Raw genomic sequence first — 16,753 nt, forward strand, 5'->3', positions numbered from 1 at the left:
TAACGCCATTGACTAACATGGGCAGCTGAGCATGAACAGCGGTTTATTTTAAAGCAATTTGCTTTCAATCTAGCAGAGAAGTTACGGTTTTGTTTTCTGACATTTAATGTTTAACATGTTTATCAACCGTAGCATTTACTAAAATGTCCTTGCGGAGCTCGGGTACGTCGTTTTGTGGAGGAAAACCTGCATCATACTTTGTGGCTGAGATCCGACAAACCACCGGAGGAGACACGCCGAATCCTCAGAGGAATGACAGGAATGTCATGAAATATCAGGTATGATTTCAGGTTAATGTCATGAAATATCAGGTATGATTTCAGGTTAATGTCATGAAATATCAGGTATGATTTCAGGTTAATGTCATGAAATATCAGGTATGATTTCAGGTTAATGTCATGAAATATCAGGTATGATTTCAGGTTAATGTCATGAAATATCAGGTATGATTTCAGGTTAATGTCCTGAGAATATCAGGTATGATTTCAGGTTAATGTCATGAAATATCAGGTATGATTTCAGGTGTATGGAGGACACAGCATTGTAGTATTTGTAATGACAACCTTTAGTATTTTTTATTATTATTTTCTGTGCAGTTAAAATACAAAGTGTGTTTATGGCACGGACTGCAGGGCAGCATTAGAATAAAAATACAATAGTTTCACTACAGACATGTTGATAAGAAAAAAGTTTTTTGTTAATTTAATTTTAAATCTTAGCTGTGATCAGTACTCGAGTTGTAAAAAAGAAATAAGGGGGGGTTATCATATGGGGACAGACAATTTGTGCTGATTACAAATAATATATTACAAATAATAGCAGTGACCAAAACACCTGCAGAAATACTGCAGGAATGACATAGCAGCAGTTAAATGCAGCCTTCTGTAAGCTTTAAATATCCACTGGGCTTACATCAAATACATCAAAACACAACAATAAAAAACACTTTTCTGAACTTATCAATATGACTCTGTCCTTCACAGGATAAGTAAAATGGATCACTGCAGAAACTCAATGTTAACAAGAATATTTGTCTTATTTCTAGTTAAAATGTCTTATTTTAGTTAAAAAAAATCTCATTACACTTAAAACAAGACTCATCACTGGAAAAACAACAATTTTCACCTGTTTCAAGTAGATTTTCACTTAAAATAAGTAGAAAAATCTGCCAGTGCAACAAGATTTTTTTTCTTGTAATAAGAAGATAAATCTTGTCCCACTGGCAGATTTTCTTACTTATTTCAAGTGAAAATTTACCTGAAACAGGTGAAAATTGTCACATTTTTGTGGTGATGACTCTAACCAGAATGTTAAATGTTAATGTTGAAATAGCAGTAAAACCACATTCATTGATGAAATGACACAAGGGATGGAAAGGGGGGGTGGCAGTTTTACAGGGGGATGATTTGGACCGTTTTTATTTCAGGGGGGGATGCCATCCCCCTCATCCCCCCTCAACTCCAGTACTGGCTGTGATAATGTACCGGTTTTTTCCTAAACTTCTGGAGGGCTTAGGTGATGTGTTGCAGGTGGGGGGTTGTGGGTCTTCCCCCAGGTACATTTGATGAGGGGGCTGGGGGTGTTAGTGGTTAATAATTGTGTACTGTATTGCTCCCTCAGATGAGCCTGACCAGATGGATCAGAACGAGGAGCTGTGATCAACACCAAAGCTTCCTGTGATGCCCAAACACAGTGGTCAGACCCAGGGATGGAGGACCACACCTATTCTATTATTTACGTGCTGGAGATGAGGTGATGGGTGACCGTGGTTTCACAGTTAGAGACTTGCTGGAGGAGCGTAGGGGGAAGCTAATCATTCCAGCATTCACACACAAAGGATGCCAGCTGACCAGTGAGGAGGTCACTCACACACGCCGCACTGCTCACGCCCGCATTCATGTTGAATAAGGCACCTGGAGGTGTACAAGATTCTTTCTCAAACAGGACCAAATTAACTTTGTGCCCAAAATTGACAAAATGCTCAAGATCTGTGCTGGTTTAGTGAATTAAAGAGCTGAGTTTATTTCAAGTGAAAAGTGAGAAGACATTTAATATTGCACTTAAACATACTTACATATTTCATTCATTTAACATTTTCTGAAAACAATTGAGGTTCAGTTAAACTTACAGTATCTTTAACACATAACTCTCAACAGGTTAAGTGCTGTATGTAGTTTGTAGAGCTGCACTTACATATTTCATTCATTTAACATTTTCTGAAAACAACTGAGGTCCAGCTGCAATTGTTATTTTTTTTGAGGAAATAAAAGTTCAAATAGTCCTCTGACAGTAAACTGAATCTCTCTCACTTAAGACACAAATGTAATGTGCTTTTGTTAAACAATATTTTTGTGTTAAAATGTTTTGATTCATGTCCCTATATTGTATGTCCTAATATGTCAGGAGGGGATCTTTCAGGTTCTGTTTTTAATAAAACTGAAAACAAAAATGAAGTCTGTTGTACTGTTTTCCCCCTAGCTTTATACAGAGGGGCAGAGCTGAATCTTCTTTGTACCAAATTCATCTACAAATGTTGGAAGTATGTGAAAGTTCTGGAGGTGTTTCATGTGTGTATCTGAAGTCTTTGTCAAATGAAATTTGGAACTCCAGGTGCTCAGTTGGTCCAGATAAGCAGCTTGCAGCTCTGCAGCCCCAGGAACATCACTGCCAGTTGGACCTGAAAGAATAAATATAAAAGATGGCTTACAGTTTGTCTTAATGAAGGTTCACAAGTAGCCTACCTGTCACATTAGTTCATAGATTATAAGCAGTACTCGAGTTGTAAAAAAAAAAAAACCAGGGGGGGATGGTGGATTTTATCATATGGGGACAGATAATTTGTGCTGATTACAAATAATATAATATATTACAAATAATAGCAGTGACCAAAACACCTGCAGAAATACTGCAGGAATGACATAGCAGCAGTTAAATGCAGCCTTCTGTAAGCTTTAAATATCCACTGGGCTTACATCAAATACATCAAAACACAACAATAAAAAACACTTTTCTGAACTTATCAATATGACTCTGTCCTTCACAGGATAAGTAACATGGATCATTGCAAAAACTCACAATCTTAACAAGAATATTTGTCTTATTTCTAGTTAAAATGTCTCATTTTAGTAAAAAAAAATGTCATTACACTTAAAACAAGACTCATCACTGGAAAAACAACAATTTTCACCTGTTTCAAGTAGATTTTCACTTGAAATAAGTAAAAAAAATCTGCCAGTGGAACAAGATGTTATTGCTTGTAATGAGAAGATAAATCTTGTCCCACTGGCAGATTTTTCTACTTATTTCAGGTGAAAATTGTCAAATGTTATTTTTCTGGTGATGACTCTAAATGTTGAAATAGCAGTAAAACCACATTCATTAATGAAATGACATAAGGGATGGAAAGGGGGGATGATTTGGACCGTTTTTATTTCTCATCTCGAGTACTGATAAGTAACAATATTTACCCACCTGGAGGAGTATCCACTTTGCCCATTGGGAAGAATGAGATACTTCTCATCTTCTAAGCATTTCTTCACTTCTTCAGGTCGTCCTCCCATCCCTCAACAGCAGGAGGCAGCGGTAAGATGATATTGTCCCGTTTGAGCTGTGACAGGTGGTGTTTCCACATGTTTTATATCCCCAACGCTCAGAGAAAGAGGGTTAACGCGTTCACTCAGCATGTAAACAAACGCGGTTCTGGCAGCACCGGAAGGAGCTCCCACAATTCGCGCAAAGCCTCATGGGGCGTAGGAATAAGGTGGATATAGGCTACCACTTTGTTTTCAAACATCCGTAGGATGATCATTCCCAAATTTATAATACCGGTACGTAACATTTTGATCTGACTAGGAATTTTGTAAATTGAAATTTTAAATAAAGTTTATTAAAAAAAAACATTTTGATCTGACGTGTTTTCGGTTTCTGCTAAGTGCTGTCCCATTCTTATTTCTACCATTTGGAGCCCTCACACCCTCGCACACTTAATCACTTACAGCTGACATCACTAAAGTCTGTGAGGGTTCAGGGCTTGAGGGTTTAGGGTGGAGATTGGAATTCAGCCGAAGAGTCTAGCTACTGATTTCACACCACGTTGTGGTGGAAGCACCAACTTTAATTTGAATTAAGTTAAAACTGCCACCCTGTTATTCTTTTCACTGGTTTTGTCGTCTTTCTTTAAGGGTTTTTGTTGCCCCGCTAACAGTACACGTCACGCGATTACTGTCCGTCTTCTGCTGCTTCAGAGACATGGTCCTTGTCCAGCAGGTCACGGTCCCTCGTCCTCCGTCTCTGTTTGTAACTCTGAGAGACCCAACTTGTGACAAATGTGTGTGTGTGTGTGTGTGTGTGTGTGTGTGTGTGTGTGTGTGTGTGTGTGTGTGTGTGTGTGTGTGTGTGTGTGTGTGTGTGTGTGTGTGCTTCAGCCATGTGGAGCAAGATTCTCCAGAACAGGTGGGAGGATGGCAGCTCGTTAGGAAACAGTTTATTTATTGACTCTTCAGTCAAACTGAGAAGGAGCACATAAACTCACGTGTGTTTTTTCTTCTGTCTAGGTGGTGGCCATGATTTCCATTCCATGTTTCTGCATCTCCCAGACACAACACAAACACAGTGTTCTTGTGACTGCTGATGTCTCCGTGGCTCTTCCCTGTCCCTGTCCCTGTCCCTGTCCCTGTCCCTGTCCCCACCTTCTTGTGGTGTCCCTTCTTGCTCCATTCCTTTATAAAACTGATTCCTATAGTTTACCTCTACTTTGAAAAAAGGGACTATTTACAAGATGTTTAAATTTCACAAAGTGACTCCAACACACATGGAGACAAAGTGACCCCAACAGTAGTACCAAGTTTCTGAGGGTCCACAAACAACTTTATCTGGTCTGTGAACATTGCACCGCTGGTGAAGCGGCCACAGCAGCATCTGCATTTGCGTAGGACAATTATGTACTGTCAAATAGATGTTTACATGTTGTAGGGATCAGGTGACGTTGTAGGGATGAGGTGGGGTTGTAGGGCATTATATGGGGTTGAGGTGGGGTAGTAAGGGTTTAGATGGCGTAGGGATGAGTTGGGGTTGTAGGGGTTTAGGGGGGGTTGTAGGGATGACGTTGAATTGTAAGGTTGAGCTGGGGTTGTAGGGATGAGCTGGTGTTGATGGGATTCTAGGGGGTGAGGTGTGGTTGTGGAGGGGTTTGTAAGGGTGAGAGGAGGTTGATGGGGTTTTAGTGATGAGGTGGGATTGATGGGGGTTATGAAGGGTTGTGGGGGGATCAAGGTTTTAGGCGGTGATCTGAGTGATCCAGGTCCAGGTTTCTGCCCTCTTACAGGGGAGTTGTTACCTGTTATTGATTATGTAATAATTGACGGGGGATCATGTTCAGGGGCCTCATTTAAAATGAACTGCGTAGGATTCATCCGGATCAATAAAACCATGTGCACGCAGATTTGCACGCAACGTTCCTTTATGAATCACAGACCTGCGCAGCTGAATTCGCCTCTAATCCCGCCCTCTACACGCCCATAAATGCATATGGATGAGCCTACTGAGCATGCGCAGTGGCTTCCTCCAGCCTGTTTGGCGTCAGAATGAATTAGAAGTAGCAGCCACCGTCACACTGACTTTCACAGAGACAGAGATGTTGTAGATGATGTGGAGGACAGGAAAACCACATTATTTGGTGGTCACAGTAAAAGTTAGAATAAGTATATAAATAGTATACAATAAAATAAAGCGAGTGAGTGGCAGCACGCCGTTGCTGCGCTAAACGCTGTGAGTTCCCCGGCGCAACAGGGGGACACACGTCCCCCCTCTTTTCTAAATCATGTTTTTTTTCCCCTTACTTTTTACAGTTTAAAAACTAACGGTAGGCTCAGCCTTAAATTGCAAATTATCAAGACACTGTATGAAAGCGATACGAGAACGGCCCCGCAGCCCCGCTTCACCCCCCGCTCCCCCTCCTCCTCTCCCGTCTCCCCTCAGAGCTGCTCAGGGTGGGTTTATGGCTCCGCGTTCCTTTAACGCAGAGCCTACGGCGTAGGTGCGCGTCACCGCGTACGTTACGCCGTAGGCTCTGCGTCGTTTTAACGCGGGACCCTAATTTAGGCACCATACACCTGCACGTAAAGGTTTCACGCGCGCGTAAAACTCATATGAAAAAAAATCTGAGTCCCTTTAGGGGCTCCGTGGGGCTCCCTAAATGCAGCCCCTCATTTGTTCTGTCCTAAAGCGGGTGAAGAAGAGGCTGCAGCTCCAGCAGCACCAGAGTCCTGACTGACTGAGCTTCACACAGGAACACGATCAGCGCTATTTTATTTTATCTTATTATTTTATTATTTTAAGTCTGATATATGTTGTAATGTGTGATGACATTATTAAGAGTATGACATGAATCTGGCTTCATTTCACCACCTCAATCCCTGCGTCGCCAGTTCCCCGTGTCTTAAGTAAATTCTTACGGGAGGGTCAGGGTTGCCGTAAAGATAAGCAGATTTTTCGGTTATTTTTTTCTTTTTAGATCCGAGGATTTGCGTAGAAGGTGGCTTCCGCAACTTTCAGGCGCTTTTTCTGCGCAAGCAAGCTTTATAGATGAGGCCCCTGGTCTCTGGGAAAGTCCTAGAGACAGCTTGTGTCTCTTACCTATGTTTCAATTGTTTCAGTTGAAACGGGCCCCGGCCACCAGGGGGCCCCTAACTGACTGACAAAAAAATAAATGCCGCAAGGAAGACACAATAATAAATCACTACCCGCCATTAAACTAACCAGCTAACATCCAAGAAAAATGAAATGAACATACCAGAGTGGTGCTGAAAAGCGAAAATGAGCAGATATAAAAAAGAAAGCTGTGAGTAGTCTTCCGAAAGTGACCTCTTTCTTTGGTCCAGCATCTCCACCGACTACAGCAGCGGCTGCCGCCCACTCTAATAACACCAGCCAAACAACAAATACAGGAGAAGGTGAAAATAAAGACCTTTCTACAGATACAGCTGGTGATAATGATGACCAAACATTATCGTTGGAAGCACGACATGATCATAATCCCACAACTGAGAGAGGTGAGGGAGATGCCACCATGATTTAAAGGAGCCGTCTGTAAGAAATGTCCAAAACTGGTACTGCAGTCACTTTCAAAATATTGTTGAGCAGCGTGTACCCTCCCCCTCCTCCCCCCGACCAGAGGTTGCCAGGTAGGCTGCAGAAAGCAGCAGGAACGTAGGCTGCCATGGCTGCGATAATTAGAGCCGAGCTGGCAACCCGGATGCCGAAACAATACTGACTTCTGTCATGGTTTGGTTGGTAAAGGACCCAAGTGCAGGAGACAGAGGGAGGCTGGAGTCAGGAGTTCTCAAAAACAAAAGGGTTTTAATCCAAAAAGGTAAAGCAAAGCGCTGCAGAGCAGGATAAATACAAAAACAGGATCAGGACCAAAACACGAGGAGACATGGAGGAGAGAACAGTACGGACCGACAGGGAACCAAGGAATGACAAGACAAGATATACTGAAGGGATAACGAGACAAGACGAGACACAGGTGCGGACACAATCAGGGCAGATGGGACACAGGCGGGGCAAGACAGAACTGAAACTAAAACTGGGAGGAAGTGTCAAAACCCTGACAGTACCCCCCCCTCAAGGGACAGATCCCAGATGTCCCCAGAGTCCTAACCCAGGGTGGGCGGAGGGGGCCTGGAGGAGGGCCCAAGCCACACACGGCCAAAGTTCCAGGGGCCGACCTCGGGACCGGGCAGACCAGCGAGACAGCTCGGGGGGGCGTCCCCGAGGCCTAGGCCTGGGTCTTGGCGGGGGGCGTGACGGGGATTCTTGGTGTGGCTCGGGGACTTGACAGGGCTCGGGAACCTGACGGGGCTCGGGAACCTGACGGGGCTCTGGAACCTGGCGGGGCTCTGGGACCGCCTCAGGAACCGAGGGCTGCGGGACCGCCTCAGGAACAGAGGGCTGCGGGACCTCCTCAGGAACAGAGGGCTGCGGGACCGCCTCAGGAACAGAGGGCTGCGGGACCGCCTCAGGAACAGAGGGCTGCGGGACCGCCTCAGGAACAGAGGGCTGCGGGACCGCCTCAGGAACAGAGGGCTGCGGGACCGCCTCAGGAACAGAGGGCTGCGGGACCGCCTCAGGAACAGAGGGCTGCGGGACCGCCTCAGGAACAGAGGGCTGCGGGACCGCCTCAGGAACAGAGGGCTGCGGGACCGCCTCAGGAACAGAGGGCTGCGGGACCGCCTCAGGAACAGAGGGCTGCGGGACCGCCTCAGGAACAGAGGGCTGCGGGACCGCCTCAGGAACAGTGGGCTGCGGGGCCGCCTCAGGAACAGTGGGCTGCGGGGCCGCCTCAGGAACAGTGGGCTGCGGGGCCGCCTCAGGAACAGTGGGCTGCGGGACCGCCTCAGGAACAGTGGGCTGCGGGACCGCCTCAGGAACAGAGGGCTGCGGGACCGCCTCAGGAACAGAGGGCTGCGGGACCGCCTCAGGAACAGAGGGCTGCGGGACCGCCTCAGGAACAGGAGTCGGGGCAGACAGGAGGCGGGGCGCCGGAACCGGGGCAGACAGGAGGCGGGGCGCCGGAACCGGGGCAGACAGGAGGCGGGGCGCCGGAACCGGGGCAGACAGGAGGCGGGGCGCCGGAACCGGGGCAGACAGGAGGCGGGGAGCCGGCGTCGGGGGGCAGAGGATCCCCGGAGCTGCCCGAGTGGGAACCCGGGTCCGTGGTGCTGGCTGCGGGGGTACCCGGGTCCGAGGTGCCGGCTGCGGGGGTACCCGGGTCCGAGGTGCCGGCTGCGGGGGTACCCGGGTCCGAGGTGCCGGCTGCGGGGGTACCCGGGTCCGGGGCGCTGGCCCCCCCTCAAGGGACAGATCCCAGATGTCCCCACAGTCCACATCCAGGGCGGGCTGGGGGGGAACACGGGTCCTCGGAGCTGGCTGAGGGGGGGCACGGGTCCTCGGAGCTGGCTGAGGGGGGGCACGGGTCCTCGGAGCTGGCTGAGGGGGGTCCGAAACCATCACTCCAGCAGGAGCTGAGGCGTCCAGGACCACCGCTGGAGCCAGAACAGGGGGCGATGCGTCGAGGACCACTGCTGGAGCCGGAACAGGGGGCGATGCGTCCAGGACCACCGCTGGAGCAGGAACAGGCTGGGGCTGGGGCTGACGCCGTCGCTTCCCCTGGGGCTGAGAAACCCTGGGCCCGCCTCGAGCCAGGCGTGTTCCCCAGAAGGGGGAAACAGGCTGGGATGCGTCCAGGACCACCTCGGGAACAGGAAGAGGTGCGTCCAGGGCCCCCACCGGAACAGGCTGGGGCTGGGGCTGACGCCGTCGCTTCCCCTGGGCCTGCAGGCTCCTGGGCCCACCCAGAGCCAGGCGTGTTCCCCAAAAGGGGTTCCAATACTCCTCCTGGCGCAAAAACTCCATAAAGGTGAGGTAGTCTCCCGCTGGGTCCATATGGTCGGTCCGTTCTGTCATGGTTTGGTTGGTAAAGGACCCAAGTGCAGGAGACAGAGGGAGGCTGGAGTCAGGAGTTCTCAAAAACAAAAGGGTTTTAATCCAAAAAGGTAAAGCAAAGCGCTGCAGAGCAGGATAAATACAAAAACAGGATCAGGACCAAAACACGAGGAGACATGGAGGAGAGAACAGTACGGACCGACAGGGAACCAAGGAATGACAAGACAAGATATACTGAAGGGATAACGAGACAAGACGAGACACAGGTGCGGACACAATCAGGGCAGATGGGACACAGGCGGGGCAAGACAGAACTGAAACTAAAACTGGGAGGAAGTGTCAAAACCCTGACAACTTCATGATTGGGAGATAGGTGGAGGGTGGAGCTTCAGAAACAATACTGACTTGGTGATTGGGAGATAGGTGGAGGTGGAGCTTCAGAAACAATACTGACTTGGTGATTGGGAGATAGGTGGAGGTGGAGCTTCAGAAACAATACTGACTTGGTGATTGGGAGATAGGTGGAGGGTGGAGCTTCAGAAACAATACTGACTTCATGATTGGGAGATAGGTGGAGGGTGGAGCTTCAGAAACAATACTGACTTGGTGATTGGGAGATAGGTGGAGGGTGGAGCTTCAGAAACAATACTGACTTGGTGATTGGGAGATAGGTGGAGGTGGAGCTTCAGCTTTGATGGGGGCTATGAGGGGTTGATGGGGGATCAAGGTTTTAGGCGGTGATCTGAGTGATCCAGGTCCAGGTTTCTACCCTCTTACAGGGGAATTGTTACCTGTTATTGATTAAGTAATAATTGATGGGGGATCATGTTCTGGTCTCTGGGAAAGTCCTAGAGACAACTTGTGTTGTAGTAGACGCTGTATGAATGAAACTGAACGTAATAAATCGATTACCATCATCAGGCTCATACACAGCAGCCTGCATATCTCCATGTTCAGGTGATGATAAAGTCCTTGAGAGGTTGGTTTTACAGCTCATCAAGGCCTATCTTCTCCATCCTGCCCAATTGGCTTCATCCCTCCATTAAGATGCAATAATTTCCACCTTCCACCTCAGCTCAGTCGCAGGACATGGGTCCTCTAACAGGATAATGATTCAAAACACACAACTAAAACCAGCCAAGAACCACTCTACTGATCTACATCCCGATTAACATCTGTGGAAACATCTGGAACCTGCAGTCTGGAGAAAAATATGGCTGTCCATGACTGGAGGCACTACTGACCAGAAATCACCAGAGTTGAACCGTCCGGTGCGATTAAAACTCCTGCAGAGGGATGCCTCATGTGACAGGCGGTGGTGCAGGACCAAGCTCCACCAGGGTCACCAGTGCTGCTCTGGGATTCTGAGTTATTAACTTAAAGTTAATAACATTTAACCAGTTTGTGAATGTGTATTTATTCTCTTTAATTGTTGTCTTTTACATGTACAAAATAAAAATCAAATCAAATCAAAGCAAATATTTGTTTGTGGAAAACCGATGGTCGGAGGTGTGACACATGAATTCAGCCTGAAACTTGACCTCTGTCCACGGTTCCCAACAGATTTCTGCTCTGGAGCTGTTCCCACGTGGTTTCAGAGGTCTACGTTGCTGAAGACATGGTTTGTAACTGACTTATAGAACCAACAAAGGATCAATGGTGTAACATCTGCTTTTCAGCAGAAATTTCTTAAACTCACGAGGATCCGCCTACGCAACACAACCGGCATCCCAACGGCTCCGCCTCTGCAGCTGAGGAGTGTCGACCTTACCGACCTGCTGGAGGACAGAGCGTCCTCTGCACCTCAGCAACGTAGTGTTTGGTTGCTTTAAATAAAATACTTTTAGAAAGATTTAAATCCCCCCCCCCACACACACACACACACTCTGATGTGTATTTCTGAGCATCGTGTTTATATATCGACTGTTTGAAAAAGAAAATGGAGCCTTTTTAAATTCTTACGTTGTGATCTTGCAAGATGTTTGTTCTTACTGTCCAGAACGTGTTTGGAGATCGATGCAGGACATGTTTTGGAGCTCTAAGACACTGGTGAGGTGTAACAGAGCAGTACAAGGTGGAGGTGGGACTGAGTCAAGGACCAGCTCTGAGCCCACAAGACTTTTAGAACCATGTCCTCTGGACAGATGACACCAAGATGTTTGGTCTTCATGTCCAGAACCATGTTTGGAGAAACCCCCCAGACCCACTGTCAAGCACGGTGGTGGAGGGATGATGGTGTGGACCTGGACACCTGTCAGTCCCTGAGTGGACCATGAACTCCTCTGTGAAGACATATGTCTGACGGATAAAGACGGGCTGGAACTCATTTGACTGAGATGTTTACATCGTCCCCGATGGGGGACATTTACATCTCCAGGTGCAGGGACGGAGCCACCGGCATCCTTCAAGACTCCACGCACCCTGCACACCAAGTGTTCACCCCCCTGCCCTCCGGAAGGACGCTGCAAAAAATTTGAATATTCTGGGAATCTTAATCTTAAACTGTAAGCCATAATCAGCAATATTAAAATAATAAAAGGCTTGCAATATTTCAGTTGATTTGTAATGAATCCAGAATGTATGACATTTTTTTTTTTTTATTGCATTACAGAAAATAAAGAACTTCATCACAATATTCTAATTTTCTGAGACAGTCCTGTATTGCTGCTGCTGGCCCTGTACATATAAATATACTAGGTACAGTAAAGTACATCAAATATTACATAAATGATAACATCTAAGACATAAATACATACAGTCATGCATTCCTAGCACAACTATACTTATAATAAAAACAACAATAATACACATACATGTACAGACACACACACACACACACACACACACACACACACACACACACACACACACACACCATCAGTTATATAAGCATAATATCATAATATATTAATAACACTATAACTTTACTAATACGCTATAATATCACTAATAATACCATACATTAGTAATATATTTTCAGTCACTGCTATCATTATAATAATTCTACTAATTTCAATATCAATAGTACATTCCCAGTCATATGGTCTGCAGTATTAGGTGAGCCTTAAGTCGTTTTTTAAAAGTTAATTTGTTTTGTCAGATATGTGAGGAGGTAAAGAGTTCCAGGACATTATTGAACGATAAATAACTGAGTGTTTGAGTAGATTAGTTCTTGGAGTTGGAGGTATCAGGTATCCAGGTTTTGTGCTATAAGTTGAATTACTATCTTACTATTTTAGGATGTTATTTTATTTCTATTATCATTATTTCTTAGTCCAATTAACTTTTTTTCTATAAGCTAAACCAAGACCTGAGAATCTGCTTTTTGTCCTGCCTGTAAATGGGTCGAATGACAATAAAGAAGCCTGGGTTAAAGATTTAATTCAACTATGAATTTGATCCTAATTTGTTTAGGAGGTTTTTCTCTTCATGTACTTTTTCCCGACTTGGTGATGCTGAGATGAAGAGTGCACACTTCCATGAGGGTGCAGACTCTTCACCTCGTCTTCCTCAGGGGGCCGTCCCGTTCCTCCTGACATCATTATGGGATGAATTAAACATATGTTGGGACGTAAAGTCGATTCACTGGAAGCTCAATTGACTTTGTTTGTTATCAACTTCTTCTGAAAATTAACCGAAACATCTTTCACCAAGAAGTGTTGCATCATTTTTCTGTCGTATCTCAGGTTCATACCTGTCTAACGGGACGTTATCAGGGCTGACTACAGACCACTCCCACAACTCTGGAAGTATAAAAGGGAACTCGGCCGTAGAGTTTTACCTGCAGAGCAGTTCCTCAAAGAACTTCTTGGTGTGATTAAAACAGGTAAGAACTTATTCTAACATGTCACTTGAAGGATGCTGGATCATAGTCCAGATGTTGATGGTTGTTGCTGTTTTTGTTGACAGCTGTCTTCCAGTCAGGATCCTTCTTTCGTGAAAATGCCAGTGGAATATCACGTGACCATTCACCTGTCAGATGCGAGTGGGGCAGACACCACAAACCGGGTCTATGTGACCCTGGTAGGAGAAAAGGGGAAGAGTGAAAGCCAGTATATCAACGGGGGCATTTCACTCTTAGGGAAAAATGTAAGTCTGCATACATTTTAAAGACAACTTTGTTACCTTTGTCTAGTCATGGCTAAAGCAACGCTGCAAGTTGTGACCGCAGAGATGTCTAAGCCAGGAGTTCATGTAACATCATCTGGTTTAGTTCATCTTTGTAGTGATAACATTGTTCAACTGATGCTGCTGATCAAATATTCATCAGCTTCATCTGTACATGTTCTCAAAGTTCTTTCTTATTATTGTAGGAGTACAGTGGTGCCATATCCTGCCCTGAAGACCTTGGGAAAATTTTGCTGATTAAGCTTGATAAATGGTCTATAGGGTTTGAAGATCCATGGTGTCCTACTATTGCAGAGGTGGAATCTCCCATCGGAAAGAAGTTCTGCTTTCCCATCTACCGCTGGATCACTGATGATGAAGGGCATTGCTTCAGAGAAGGAACAGGTTTGGAGATCCTCAACACGTTTGATGAAGATGAACAGTTTCTGTTTAGTAAACCTCTAGTTAGTGTTTAGTAAACCTCTAGTTAGTGTAACTGTAGTGTGTTAGGGCCAGTAGTCCTAGCTGCAGCTGCAGGACCAGACTAGAGCAGCTGCTCTGAAACAGCTTCATCCTAGATATGTTGATATAGAGCTACGCTGCTACAGAGCTACGCTGCTACAGAGCTACGCTGCTACAGAGCTACGCTGCAGGGGGACTCCAACATGATCCACTGACCTGGAGCCCCTCTGACCCCCCAGTGTCTGCTGTCTACACCTGTTTCTATAGAGGGACTGCATTGACGTCACTTCCTCACTGGACCAGCCCCCTTACTCACACTGAGTGGCAAAACATCAGCAAAAACAGCTGCAACTAGTGGAGAAGACGGGATAACAGCTGATTATGGGCCTAAATTAAAGGCAGTTGGACTTGACATTGACCCGTACAGTTACCCCAAGAACCAGTGGTCCATGGACATTAATATTTGGCCACGAATCCAGTTTCCTGATATTTATATGTACCTAATTTCTACACTGGGGAACTACACGAAGCAAAGCTTGAAGGCATCAGAATCAGAATCAGATTCAGAAATCAGGCTTACAAAAGTCTTGACGCTTGGTCCGACTTCAAGGCAGGATTTGTTGTAGAAATTAAAGTGATGAGGACACCGAACTTTATGATTTGATCGTTTAACGTTAGCTACCCAAAAATCCAACATTACCTGATACAAAATGGGAACCACAAATCCACGTTTCGGTGCCTGGAATCCAGTTGTTTCTGTGAATTGCAGCGATCCATTTGTCTCTCTTAAGCTGATTTTTCGGCAGTCTGTAAAACGATAACTCTGATTTCTTGCTAAATCTATAGCCCCTTTCACACAGCCAGTTCGAGGCGGGAACGTTGCGCCTTTAAGCCGCCTCGCTGTTCTGTGTGAAAGTCACGGAGGCGGAATGGGGGGGCCAAGTGGCCCCACCAATAAGCCGGCAGCGGAGGTAGTCACAGAGCCGTCACAGAGACGAAACGGGGTCTGTGTGAATGACACAGCCGGCATGCCGGGGCCAGCCCTAATACATCCATGGGCCAGCCGGGGCCAGCGCTGACGCTGTCGTCACGCCTCTGATTGCGGAACGCCGGCATGCTGTGTGAATTTACAGACGGGAGCGGCGTTATGCCGGCGTTGTATGGTTCTGTGTGAACCAACAAAGGCGGCGTATTGGCAGGACTTCTTTACACCAATATTGCGGAATCTCTGTGTGAAAGGGGCTTATGAGTACAGTCGATCGCACAACAGCTCTTTCCCATTTTAGATGTTTTCCAGTTGCTCAAACTGAAAGTTTACGCTGACACCCAGTCTTTCTGACACTCAGTCTTTCTGACACCCAGTCTTTCTGCCACTCAGTCTTTCTGACACTCAGTCTTTCTGACACTCAGTGGGCGAAACCTGCTGTGAAGTCGCATCTGTGACGTCATGCGCTTTCCCTCTATAGTCATCCCTGTATTGCACCAGTTAGCCATTGTGTCTGTGTCTCTCCTTTCTCTGTTCTTCATTCTCTCTGTCTGTTCTCTCTTTTCCTGCTCTGCCCAACTGGTCTTCATCAGAAGGGTCCCTCCTTATGATCCAGGTCCCGCTCAATTTCTTCCCTCCCAAACGGGGAGTTTTTCTTGCCACTTTTTGGCTTAAGGTTTTCCTCCCACTAGGGGAGTTTTTACCTGCCAGTGTTTATGTTATCTTTATGTAATAATTTGCTCGGGGGTTTATGTTCTGGTCTCTGGAAAGATCCTGGAGACAACTTCTGTAATAGACGCTACATACATACATTGAATTGAATTGAACAGTAATGATAGATACTCCTGCAATCAGGAGGAGATGAGGAGGCTGAAGAAAACTCCAACATCTTGTTTTTTCTCTCTTTAGCTGCTTTGTGGTCTCAGGACAGTGAGGAACTCAGAAGGATTCGGGAGCAGGAGATTGAGAAGCGAAGGACAATCTACTGGTAAGACCTCAGTGCTTCTACGAGGACAGCTCTGTGTTTCCAAAAACTAAAACCTGTTTCTAGATTTATTTTTTCGTAACTGTGCTGGACATTCATGTTGCGCCCCCTGATGTTCAGTGTAGGGAAATACACATGAGAACAGAGAAACTTAACCTTTATCATGACAGCAAAGCTTCGCTGTTTTCCATCAATCCAGTTTGTGGAATATTAACAACAACTATGGAAAAAGACTAAATCAGTGACTGTGAGAGAAATGAGTGAAGACCTGAGGTTGTAACTATAAAATAACTTAGTATTTATTGTGAGACCTTGAACACTTTAACATCAGTTTTAATTAAGTCCACGTCCTCTCTTCCTACATTCCTCCTCTTGAGAGTTTCACATTAAACATCTATCATTATCTCTATACTTCACTTATTTTTAACATAGCAACAATCATCAAACCCATCAAAGAATGTATATTTTAGGTTTTAGAAGATGTTCAGCTCCAACAAACAAGCTGGAAGATCTAAAAACCTTCATCCTTGTTTGAATAAAAGCTCAAAATATGTTGTTGTTATTCAGTCGCATCGGCTCAGCATCTATACAAACATACAGAATCCTGCAGACTCTGTTAAAACTGCACTTCTCTGATTGTCTCAGCTGGGGTCAAGATGAGGAAGGAATTCCTTACGGGATGGAGGCTGATGGCCCCTCTTCGCTGCCTTATGATGACCAATACTCCCGGAGCAGGAAAATAGAAACAGGATACACATACTTTTCATATT

General features: G+C 45.9%; 1 long non-coding RNA gene across 1 annotated transcript; it reads left to right on the forward strand.

The window, feature by feature from the left end:
- Window positions 1-2,449, forward strand: LOC133451180 (uncharacterized). The gene is made up of 2 exons (XR_009783153.1): window positions 1-278; window positions 1,621-2,449. It is a non-coding gene; the product is annotated as an uncharacterized LOC133451180 (long non-coding RNA).
- The last annotated feature ends 14,304 nt before the right edge of the window (window positions 2,450-16,753 follow it).

Source organism: Cololabis saira, chromosome 9, assembly GCF_033807715.1.
Source record: "Cololabis saira isolate AMF1-May2022 chromosome 9, fColSai1.1, whole genome shotgun sequence".
Lineage (NCBI taxonomy): Eukaryota > Metazoa > Chordata > Actinopteri > Beloniformes > Belonidae > Cololabis > Cololabis saira.